The sequence below is a fragment of the Microtus oregoni genome, unplaced genomic scaffold (genome assembly GCF_018167655.1).
Source record: "Microtus oregoni isolate MIOR12 unplaced genomic scaffold, Mior012 000018F_ref0000195, whole genome shotgun sequence".
NCBI lineage: Eukaryota > Metazoa > Chordata > Mammalia > Rodentia > Cricetidae > Microtus > Microtus oregoni.
Genome location: NW_024543077.1, coordinates 36,465,579 through 36,478,208, shown reverse-complemented (window position 1 = coordinate 36,478,208; position 12,630 = coordinate 36,465,579). Strand labels below are relative to the sequence as shown.

General features: G+C 47.3%; 1 protein-coding gene across 3 annotated transcripts in view; it reads left to right on the top strand.

Moving 5' to 3' along the window:
• Window positions 1-4,099: 4,099 nt before the first annotated feature.
• Window positions 4,100-12,630, top strand: part of Hecw2 (HECT, C2 and WW domain containing E3 ubiquitin protein ligase 2) — a 307,191-nt gene continuing 298,660 nt past the window's right edge. Inside the window, exons 1-2 of one of the 3 annotated variants that reach the window (XM_041668110.1) lie at window positions 4,401-4,626; window positions 4,784-5,015. The gene's annotated coding sequence lies outside the window, so the exon portion shown is untranslated. The other 2 variants (XM_041668108.1, XM_041668109.1) reach the window with 2 other exon arrangements.

Sequence of the window (12,630 nt, the reverse complement as noted above, 5' to 3'; positions counted from 1 at the left end):
AAGCAAAATCTATACTAATGCAAATTATTCATATCTATATCATATCCCCCTTTAAATGTAAAAGAACGTTTATAAACCATATTTGGGAATATGGGCGCAGTTATTTCTCTCCAAACTGCTTCCTGCTGAATGGGGGCGTCGTTAATTAGGTCTTTCATGGTATAACCTGTGTGCTAGTTTCATCTCAGTTGGCAGTTGAGCGAAGCAATTTTCTGAAGATGTTCACTGCAACCCTTCAGGAGGGCGTGGTCCATCATACCAAATCGGAATAGAAGAAATGAACAGCGTCTCATCCTCTGTGAAAACAAAATAAGAAACTCTTTTCCAAAGTATCATATCCTTAGATCCAAATTCAAGATATTTATGTTGGATTAGTTCAGCAGCATTTATAAACAAATATCTTTTAGCATCTGTTGCTCCTTCCTCAGCATTTAAATAATTTAAAGAGAGCATAATAGCATACAGTATCAAAATTCTCTGTGTATTTTCCATCTTTGTGCAGCTTTGTTTTAACCTCTATTTTGTTTATTTTTACTTAACTCTTTGCTTTTTGAGACAGGTTCTCTGTATCTTTGACCTGAAGTAACTCTGTAGACCAGGCTGTCTTTGAACTCTCAGAGATCCGCCTGTCTCTGCCTCCCAGGCATTCAGGATTAAAGGTGTACACTACTACACCTTGAACTCACAGAGATCTCTTTGTCTCTGCCTTCTAGGCACTGGGATTAAAGGCGTGTGCTACCACACATAACAACTCTCTTCCTTTTTTTTGTTTTTTACTTTAAGAACTTCAACTTTTAGTCTGCATATATTTTTAACACACTGTAAACCATTTAAAAATTTTCTTTGTCTTTGAATCTCTCTTTACTGTATATCTCTCTTTTTCTGACCACATGAATCTTTAATTTACCAAGCAATCTCAGTAGGACTAAAGGCGTGGCTTTGCCAGCTGGATCCAGTCCATTCCTTAGCTTTCCAGCCTCGTGGCGGATATACAGGCTGTAGCCATGTTTACTGCAACAACTGTGTATGGCATTTCAAGGTCCCTGCCAGCAAGTGAGCTACAACAGACAACACTCAAGTCCTCTCTCGGTAGCCGGCCCTCCTGCCTCAAACAGTCAGAGTTTGCCCTGGCAGGATGGCCCAGAAAGCCGGCATTTTTAAACGGCGCAGCTTTTTTCCTACTACGGCTGAAAACCGAAAAGCATGCGTTCAGCTTTTCGTCAACACCGTTTAAGTGTTTCGTGGCAGGACCTCTTAAGAGCTGCAGGGTTTTGCAGCTGAAGCTGAGTCAGGAAGCCTCTCTTAGATGAGGCGCTTGCTTGCCTCTAGCAAGCAGAGTAGAACCGAGAAATTGCTGCTACCAAGAAACCAGGCACAATGCTTTCATTTTGTTCTAGAATTACTTCCCAAGCTGTCTCAGGCTTTATGTGGAAGCAGTTGTCCACGTGGGCGCCATATGAAGTAATAAGGGCAGCGGTGCTGCCCCAAAATAATTACACAGACACTGTATTCTTTTAAGCACTGCTTGGCCCTTTAGCTCTAGCACTTACAGGCTAATTCTCACATCCCGATCAACCCATCTCTTATAATCTGTGAGAACCTGTCTTACCGGGAAGATTCTAGCCTAGTCCATCCTGGGTCGGAGCTTCATGCCATGCGTCTGCCTGGGAGCGGGGCATGGTGTCTCTCTCAGGCGTCTGCTCCCTAGAGGAGAGCTGTCAAGTCTCTGACCTCACTTCCTCTTCCTCCCAGTATCCTGTTCTGTTTTCTCCTCCCACCTATCTTCTAACCAATAAAATGGGCCAGGGCAGTTCCTTTATTAGCCAATGACCTTCCTCCATCAGGAGTTCCTAAACATTCATTCCACAACATATTTCTTGAGACAAAAGTATCTCACTTTTGAAGCTTTCTTAATGTATAAAACCACACAGATAATGTCTCTAGGGCCACCTCTATGAACCTGGGAGGCCTCTGCAGGTTAAATGTCTTGAAATAGGCTTTTGGGTTTCACTCTGGATAAGAGGTCAGGATAAACACCTACAAACTTGGTCATTTCCACAGAAAAAAAGGAGATATCCGAGGGAAGATTAAGACACTGTCACATATGTGATGTTAAGGGCCGCATATCCCCCCCTCCTCCCGGAGAAAGTAACTGCTAAATGTTTGGAGTCTTGCAAGGCAGGAGAAGTGTTTAAATTACAAAGAAGTATTTAAATGTTACAAAGGAACATTTTTGAATATTAAGCTAGTTGACTAGTTAAGAATTTTCTTGGAATGAGAGGGACAAGAAAAGGCTGGGACGCAGTCAGGGGCCTGATCGGGGGCAATCTACACGGATGGTGGTGGCAGTCAGGCATTGAAGTCTTACAATTTTAGGATGATTTTGCTATCAAAATGTATAGTCAAGTAAGTTTTGTCACTTCAGTCACCTTGGTCGATATATTTGGAAGTTTTAGACAGCTGAAATTGCTTTCTAAGGATAACAATACCTCAAAAAAAAAAAAAACAAACCAACCCAATCCCCAACAATGACAACCCAGGACATCCACTTTGCCTGTGTTCGTTTCTGTCCTTTTTAGTTAAAAGACCATGGTCAGTCAATATGGAATGCTAAGGGTTGCAGGTGCGGGACTCCTGGGTCTACACCGTAGAGATTGGCTCACGGCATCCCGCAGGATTCCTATCACAGAGGATGCTGGCCCCGAGTCAAGAGGACTGGAATTGGACCTTTAGTGGTCCATCAGTGATGCCTACGATGGCACACTCAAGGACAAGCACAGCATGGCTTTTCTTGTGACCCGTGACCGAACGTAAATTAAAGTGATTGACTGGACACGTTTGACTCCTTCCAGGGCCAGGCACCCTCATCTTCATCTCAACCTCTCTTCCCCACGTTGACTTCCTGGTAGACTCTAGTGGTCCTTGCTGCTGAGTAAGAGCTTCCGGTTTTAGTGATACTAGTTTGAATAGTTTTACGTTTTCCTGAACAGATCCGAAGAAAGCTCCACACTGAATTTTTGGACTACTATGTTCACCCCCTAGCCAAGCACTGTGGTCTAGAAGATGATGGCTGGCTTGTCTAAGGATGTGCCAGTATCCAGGAACCTCAAAAACTCATTGTGTCCGAGAGACCTATATGAACCACTGCTACTAAGAAAATGAGCGTTGGGAGACACACAATACTGAGCACCCACATTCAAAAAGTATGCACATCCATAATTTGGGGTGAAGAAGTATTGTTTTCTTCCTGCATAAATATAGTTAATCTACAAACCAAGTAGCTCTCCCATGTCTAGATAGGCACCATGTAAGTACTGAGGGGGCATACTCTTACATTTCAACCTTACATTATTATTATTTTTTCTTCTAAAAGGAGATTCAAAGAAGATGCTGCAGAAAAAACACATGGGAAGTGCCAAGTATCTGTACAGCAAAATTTAGTTTTTAGTGTCCTCTCTAAGTCAAATGCGATTTTAAGAATACATTTTTCATCTTGACCCCACCCTGTGTCTGTGTGTGGCATGTGTGTTAACTGTCTTGTTCTTACAGATGGGGAAACTGAGGCATGCCGCCCCTGACTCAGCTTTCGGGTGGAATTTAGGAAGAGATTTGTCTCCATGACCTCAGCGGGTCCCTTTCATCCTTCGCGAAGCCTCTAGGAATGCTCACGTCCTTCGCTCCGCAGCAGCACCCGCCCCGCTCTGCTCTGGAGCGCCGTCCTGAGGGAGGCCCCCGCGGCCCGGCTCTGGCCGTTTCTCCCGGGCTCTGCTCGATCAGGCTCCCGGGTCCCCGACGTGCAGGCGCCCCCCACCCCGCGCCCTGCGCCCCCAGTGCGGTGCGAGCCGATGCCGCCCGGGCGTCCAGCGGACACGGCGGCGGCGCGGCTGGAGGTGAGCAAGCCGGCCAGGGACCCGGGGCGACGCGGGGAGGGGCGGGCGACGGCGAGGGGCCGCTGGCGATGCCTGGAGAGCGAGAGGAACGGGCGCCCGGGGCCCCGAGCGCGGGGAGACATGGCTCCGCGCGTCCCCGTCGCCCGCCGCCGCCGCCGCCGCCGCTGACTCAACACAATTGGCGGCTCGCGCGGCGTAACCGCGGGTGGGCGGCGGCGCAGAGTCACCTCCGGAGCGCCGAGGGTCGCGGCCGTGCGGGGATGCCGGCGCCAAGGCGAGCCGAGGACGGCCGCTGAGACGCTCGCCGGCCCCGAGAGCCGAGTGGGCTCGGTGGCCGTGGCCGCCGCCGCAGCCCCGAGCTGCAAGCTCGCTCGCTCGCCCGCCCGCCCGGCTGGCCGGCCGCCTTCTCCGCGGCGCGCACCGGCGGCTGGCGGCGACTGCGGGGCGCGCTCCCGCCTCGGCCCGGTCCCCACCCGCAGCCCGCCCTCCCGCCCAGGTGAGTGCGCGGCCCGGGCCCCGCGCTCGCGCCGCAGGTAGCGGGCGGCGGCTTTGTCTCGCTCCCTCGCGCCCTGGCGCGGTCATTCATTTGACATTCTGCTCCCCGAAGCGCCCGGAGACCGGCCGCGCCGGACGCTCCCGCTGATTCGGTGATTCCGGGGAGCTGGGACTTGGGGGCTCCGGCGAGCATCACTCGGAGGGAGAGGAGGCTTCATTTGCCTTCGGTTTGGAATGTGTGGTGAGCATCCTCGGCTGGAGCTTGGGGCCTGGAGGAAACCCGGGCTGCAGATTTAGACGTAGACGTTTGGGAGGACGTGCAGCTGCAGAGGTCTGGCTCCCTATGCCTGGTCTTCTCCCGGTAGCGGCGCTCAGCTGCTTATTATGATTAATTTTAGGAACACCATCACCGGCCCAGTTATTCCTTTTCGAGTTGGGAGTCTTTGGAGTCAGCACAGGGAGCTCACGAGTAGAGTGAGAAGGGTTCAGTCGATACTAAACTTGGAAAAGGACAGCTTCGATGATCGTATGGACAGAGGTGGACAAGAGGCAAACTTCACCGCGGCCTTTAGCATTTGTGGATAAGATTTCTGCTTTGGTCTTCTAGAGTCATGGCAACTTGGGATTCTTGTACGTATGCCTTTGCCGAAGTGTGTAACTTGGTTTTTTTTTCCTTTTTTTTTTCTTGAATAGTTTGTGTCTGTGTGTTCTTTGTCCTTTAGAAGAAAAATGAGTAATTTTAGTAGTCTTTTATTAGACATTGTGAAATTTGTTGTGTTTGTTTGTCTTGTAAATAGGATTTTCTTTTTACTGCTTCTCCTATCCCCTGAAGGGCTCATTTCTTCTATTGCCCTAGAGAGTCAGTCCGCCTCTCTCTTTTCCCTCTGCCCTCCCCCCCCCAACAGATGGCTTTATGTGCCAAGAGGTCATCTTTAAAATGTCACCCCCATCGCTGACAAACAAGGCAAGCTTAGTTCTGAAGTTCTGTCTCTGGGGTTCGGAGTGCAAGAGCCCTAATCTGATGGGAGTGTTATTAACGGTGTCAAGATCTGGATGCTGCTAATCTGTTTGGTCCTCGGAAGATCCCTGCAGAGATTGTTTTTATAGTGCAGGACAGATGGTGTCCCTAGCTGACAAGAGGAGCCAGGCAGAAAGGGGCATTGTACACTTCAGAGAGTGTCTGCTGGATTATGGGGAGGCGGAACCAAGTGGGGTGAAAGGCGATAAAGACATAATTGTGACCTCTTAAAGGGGACATTTGTTAGCCAACAACCTACATAGTTTCGTTCTTTTCAACGTTTAGCAACTCATCACTGAATTGTTTGTTTTATTACTAGATTATAGGTAAGACAGTTTCAACAGTTACAGCAACACAGTTGCCTTTGAACTTCAAAGTATCTTACCACTTGTGAAGAGAGCTAGTCCCTCTCCTCTTGATCTTTGGGGATGTTTGGGACCTTGGACTCATGATGTCCCCAAGCCTCAAGGACGTTAGTTTCATCTGCATCTGCTGGAATTAGTTTCTTTTCTTTCTCCTTGGCAGTTTGCTGACCTCCAGCCTTTGCCCCCAAACTCTCAACTACGGACATTACTTCCGTGATGATTTTACCTGTCCCTGGATATTTGTTTCACTGTGACACCCAGCAGGGGTGAGGGGTAGGGGTGCCGTGCCTCTCGGCAGTGGATCTCCCTGAAGCATTGTGCTGCCAGAGAGGAACTCCAAGTCCTGTGAACGTTTGATCGTCTAGCTGTAGGTTTTCTGATTCTGGAGATTTTGGGCTCTTGATTGCAACTGGATCAAACGTCGGTTCTTCCTTGTGATGCACGCGAGGGAAAATATTTTAACAATTATTTAGCAAAGATTAAATTTAATGGTCAAGTGGTGTTTGAGCTGAACGAGGGGCTTGACATTAAGAGCTTGGCTCTGAAGAACTCGGGCAGTGTGCTCTAAGGAGGGAAACATTCGTTCTTACTTCTTTCAGAATCTTTTGCCGCTGACCTCAGCAAATAAAAAAGAAACCCAGCTTGTTACTGTAGTTGAGTACAGATACAATGGCATTCTTTCTTGGGGACTGTGTTTTGTAGGAGGGATGACTTTGGGCCTCTGCCTGCTGTTGAATGTACTCTGTTATCAATGTTATCTGTTAGCAATCTGGTATCTTAAATCTTTGATATTCAGTTTGTGTCCCAATGCCTGTGGCCTCATGTGGTGGGCATCTCTGTTGTGAATTGCTTTTTTTAAAAGAAAAGTGCTCCTGGCATGGGCTTGCCCTGGACCTGGCTTGTTGTGGTACTCAGTAGTGAATTGCTACCTGCTTAATGGGGAGATGGGCTAGGGGTATGGGATGAGAGTAGGGGTGTGTGGGGGGGGGGGTGGTATGGGATCGTTATGCATAGTTTGTTGGACTGGGGCTAACAGCCCAAGATACTTTGTTGTTGCTAGGCTTGGTCATGAAGTTTAGTTGCTCCAGCAGGGGCAGGGCTGCTTCTTCAGGCCCAGGAGGCTGCATCAGGATGTGAAGGATATAAAGGAGAGGTTAGAAGAGTAACCAGACCTTCTTTTTTGCTGTGACGGTACCATGTTGTCGCTACTAATTTTTCTCTACTTTTAAAAATTTGGGTGATAAAGTTATGGGATTACTCTGGAAATGAGGGTGTCTTCTCTTGACCCTAGCTTTCCTTTCCTTTTCCTTCCTTCCTTCTTTCTTTCCTTCCTTCCTTCCTTCTTCTCCTTCCTCCTTCCTTCCTTTCTTTCTTTTCTCCTTCCTTCCTTCCTTCCTTCCTTCCTTTCTTCCTTTCTGACAGGGTCTTGCTATATAGCCCAGGCTGGCCTTGAATTCAAGGCCCTCTTGTTTTAACCTCCCAAATACTGTGTCTTACCATACCTAGCTGACACCAGATTTTGAGCTTGCTTAAGGTCGGTCTTTTACTTCTTGAATATTCAGTAAGAAAATAAGAAGGCGTTGGAACCTCGAAAAGGCAAAGGAAAAAGGCATAGTGGGGAAGACAAAAGACTGGGATCTATTTACACATGTAGAGAGAAGGTGCGTTAAGTCATGAAGTGTCTGTCGTGGTTCTAAGTCCCTAGTACTGTCTTCAGACAACAAGAATTACGTCTTGTCCTTTATTTGAGGCTGACACACACTGGAACGACCCCTGTGATTGGAGAGGACAGTTGCTCCAACACTTGCTGGTAGATTGAATGTGTACGTGGCCCGTACACACTTGAATGCCCGTTTTCACCATCCAATGTTAGACACAGTTCTTGGATGTTTCCTCAGAGTCCAGAACACAGATGCTTCTGCTTAGTCTTGACTCCCACATTCTTGTAGTCCCCCAGAACAATAGGGGAGCCCTTGTTTCCTGTCTCTTCTGTCTCCAGTTGGATTTCAGTCTCAGCCTTTCACAGGGAGCCCATCAGAAAATATTTGGTGCATCAATACATCCTGGGCAAAGTTTCATTGTGCAAGTAACCCGATGAGGGTTTGGGCTTTGTATGTATGAAGTTCGTGACTCCAGCTCCCGTGGCTTCAGCTGAACAGCGTGTCTGTCTAGAACGGCTGGCTTGCAGTGCTGGCCAGCAGGTATTAATTATGGTTCTCTTCTTCCCAGCACTCAGTCCACCAAAGTCCTTAGGAGCTTGGCCAGCATGTCTGAATAAGAATGAAATTTATTTATCTCCTTTATAAATATGATGACTAAGTGATTTTTTTTTTCCAGCCAAGGACATTTTTGTGAGTAAAATGTGGTACGAACTGGAAAGAGCTTCAAGGCAACCAACTGGACTCGTTCACATTTCTGAGTTACATTCCTTGTTGCTGTGCTCAAATATATGACTTACGGAAGGAGTGGTCTACTAGGTTTCTAGTTAAAGGGAATATAGTCCATCATGGTGGGGAAGGTGGACTTTCTGAGATAGCGGGCTACATTGTATCCACAGCCAGGAACCAGAGAGTAATGAATACTCCTGTCCTTCTGACTTTCTCCTTTATGTTCTCTGGGACCAGACCCCAGCCCATGGAATTGTTCATCTGTATTTAGGGTGAGTTTTCCCGCATCGCAAACCCATCTAGAAACTCCCTTCCAGATGTGACCCGGGGTCACATGGTGATTTAAAATTCCAGTAAGTTGACAGCCAAGATTAAACATTATTCCAGGGAAACCAGCATGGTTTCCTAATTATGATCCGAATCATGAACTTGGGGAGCTGGGGAGATGGCTCAACAGTTGCATGCCTGCTGTTCTCGCAGAAGACTTAGGGTTTGTCCCCAGCACCCAATCAGGTGGCTCCCTGGTTCCAGGGGATACAACATTATCTTACGGCCTCCACAGGCAAATTCATGATGTGGTGTGTACAAACCCAGGCAAGCACACACACACACACACACACACACACACACACACAAAAGAGTAGCTAAGTCTAAAAAAAAAATGTGAACTTGAGTCTTTTATGTAACATTGGTTGGCCTGGAACTTGAAGTCCTCCAGGTGCTAGGATTATAGGCATACACTGCCACACCTGGATTTCAGATTGCCGGCTTTTGTATGATGAAAGTCGCCTGATGGAAAAATACCCTTAGTTACTTCTGGATTTGTTCAATTTGTATGTCTTTGTGTGTGCTTGTATATGTTGGCAGGATATATGTAGATATATCTATTGTATGGCTAAAATAAATCACTAAGAAAGTGTGGTCATTAGAAAATTGCATATTTAATTTCTTTCATGGATTGGCTTTTAAAGTAACTCTCTGTAATTAGTCTCGCCAAACTTTAACTCAACTCCTGACCTTGTCCGGCTTTAACGCTGTTTGTGGTTATAATGTCTTTCCTTAAAATTTTGATAGCTTGTGATTTTCCGTTTGAGTCTTAAAGAAAGATCTCTACACAGATTGGTGGCTACAGAGGAAAAGAAAGAATTTCATTTGTTCATTTATTCATTCAAGTGGGTTTTTTGAGTTGGTGTCTGATGTTGGTGCTGGCTATCTGCCAGAGAACAAAACAACGGGTGCCAACCATGTGGAGTTTTCGTTCTGTTGAAGACCAGGATACTAAGTCAAACAAAAAAGAAAACGGTGTAGGATAGGAGAACGGGCAGACGTGGCCCAGTGCGCCTCACAGAGAGAATGGCCTCAAGCGGAGGACAGTTCGACGGAAGTAAGAGAAGTTGCTTATGTGCGCAGACAATGGCGAGAATTGCAGGCAGAGGGAGTGGCCAGTACATGTTTCTGGCCTGTAGGGTGGTTTGTGTTTGGATGTGTTCAGAGACCGCAAGGAGAACAGTAGGATCCTCTGCAGGCATCCAAGAGGAAGGGTAGAGATCAGCAGTGAGGTCGGAGAAGTAACATGGGCTGGTAGGGCTTCTGTAGGGCCTCGAGATAGGAGCACAGTTATGACTTCACTAGGCATTCTGTTATATCTTTTAAAAACATTATTAACACTTATATTTTTATTGTGTGTGTTTAGATCATTTGCCTGCATGTATGTATGTCTGTGCACCACGTGTGTGTGTGCCGTGTCTGTGGAGGCCAGGAGAGGAGATCAGATCCCCTAAGACTGGAGTTATAGATGGTTGTGTGACATTATGTGGGTGTTGGGAATCGAACGCAGGTCCTTTGGAAGATCAACCGGGGCTCTTGGCTGCAGAGTCCTCTCTCCAGTCCCCTATTGTATTTTTGTAAAGCCCCTCATAATATAAAGAAGACTCCCGATCAGTATTTTGTTAATGGTCTACTTCATGTTTAATATGCACTCTTTATTATTTGTTTAGTTTTTCATTGTTAACGTGTGTTTCATTATTTCTATCTCTTCCACTTCCGTGTGTGTGTGTGTGTGTGTGTGTGTGTGTGTGTGTGTGTGGCTAGAAACGGAACTCAGGACTTCATAATTGTTAGGCAAACGCTACCATTGAGCTACATTCCAAGCCCTTACTGTTGCCATTATTAAGTTGTATTTCTACTTCATAAAGTTTGACCAGTCATTCAAAACTCCACAGAAGTGTAACCGTAGTGATGAAAACAACAGGTTGAGAATACCCAATTTGAACTCTGAAATCCGAAATGCTCTCTGTCTGAAACACTGTGAGGACCACCTGACTCTTCAAATAGAAAGCTCTGTACTCTGAAGTGGTCTTCAACCTGTTGTGATCTAAATGTCCCGGTCCAGCGAGTCATCAGCATCCTTAGGGGCACGAATATCCAGGCAGATATACAATGTGAATCTCTACGCATGAGAAGAAGGGACTCAGTGTCGTGCATATGGAAAAACGACAAACTCAAAGCAATTATCTGTGGGTTTAACCGTCCATTCATTCCTGATCTCTTTTGGGAGCAAATCCTTAATCAATTCCTGTTATGAAACTCTGTCCAAGAGTGGCGTGAAGCCATAGATGTTCTTGTGCCATTTCCAAACAAAGGACAGTGGCTTGTCTGTTACGCCATTGCGTTTTTCCAGGGCAAGCCACAATAATGCTTCTCTAACAAGTTCTGTGTGTTATGTTACTAAGGGCCGGTCGGGGACCATAGCCCTACTAAGTCTTACTGAAGCACTCTTGTGGTGGGAACAAAGTATGGGCATCTTCTTGAAGAGACACTTGGATGATCAGCTGGGAAGATAAAGACAGACATTCTCCTTGGAAACCAGACGTTTTTAACCAAATTTTTCTGTGGAATGTTGTGGTCAGCCGCTGGACCACACCGCTGGAAGAGTGTGGAAGAGTAGGGTCGAGTATGTGATAGCAGACGTTTCTTTCATTTGCTGCTCGGGCGAAGCACCGTGCCCTGTGGGCATGAATCAGCTTTTGGCACTAGTTCTGGGAGGAATGCTTGGTGAGGCTTGGTTACTTACGCTTCAAGGGATGAGATTTCCCTTCTGGTTAGCCACCGCCTATGGAATTAGAAAAGACGCTTCAGAGGGGAACCGGCAGAGCCCTGGTTTAGATACGTACAAGAATGTGGCGGCGGCGGTGGCTGTGGTGGTGGTGTGTGTGTGTATGTGTGTGTGTGTTGTGTGTGTGTGTGTGTGTGTGCACCATGGTGCACATGTGGAGGTCATTGTGGCATGAACTTTCTCCTGTCACCCTTCTCGGGATCCCAGAGAGCAAACTCAGGTTGCCGTGTTTGAAGGCATGGCAAGAGTCTTTCCATTTTTACCTACCTTCTAACCTGCCTTGCTGACCAAAGAATGAGGAGGCCTTGTGAACGGTAGCTAGAAGCCAGCCACGTGCTACCAGTTTCCAAGGGGGCATGCGGCACTTCCTCATCTCGGGGAAACACTGAAACCAAGCGTGAAGATCGTGATGGGAGCAGAATTGTGTTCTCGGAACTGGGGATGTACTGTGGCCATTGACGGCTAGGACACAGATACTTCTCCATGTCGATGGACGCTGTCTGAACAGGTGCTTGGCTGATAGTTCATCTGCGGAGTAAGATATGTGTGGCTATCAAGTCCTTATGACGATGGTGTCGCAAACTGACTCCTGTTCTCTCCAGCGTCTTATCTCAGTGGTACGCTTGGCTCACAGCAAACCGCGGCAAGGGTAGGAATGGCTCACGACTAAAGACGGGAGAATCGCTAACAACTAAACCAGCACAGCGCAAGCTTCGATGTGGATTTCTTTTCCTAGTGTTGAAGGTCCGAGTGACCCCAAAGGATTAGGGAAGTAATATTTTCAGCCATGGATAGTCTTTCAAACAATACAGAGTGTTTTTTATTGAGTCAATAGAAAAATAGGTGCTCCAAAGAACAGAACAGGCAGATCGTGGTGATGAAAAAACGGAGGATACTGCGTATTTGAGAGCATGTAGAGAGGTGTGTGTGTGTGTGTGTGTGTGTGTGTGTGTGTGTGTGTGTGAGGGGCTTACTAGGTGGGAACAGAGGCAGGTGGGAAGTGGGGTGTGTGTGTGTGACAAACAAGAGGACCTTTCTTATACTCTTGCCTTATTGTATTGCTTCGGAGAAATGGACTTGGTGCCAACTAGTACAGGACGCGGTCTGTGTTGTCCTAGGCCTTACCTACGTACAAACGATGAACGGTCCCCAGTGGTCTTACTACGGTCCTAGTTTTTCTGTGTGTCTGCCTCCCCCCTCCCCCCATTCTCACTCATCATTCCCCTCCCCCTCCCCCTCTGTTAAGCCGGGAGTTAGAGTCGGCATCTTTTAGCTAGAAAAGGCATTCCGAGCACATAGACTGTTTTATCAGGTCTGGCAGGTGCTGTCCAGGGCAAGACAGCCACGTCTAGAAGGGAAG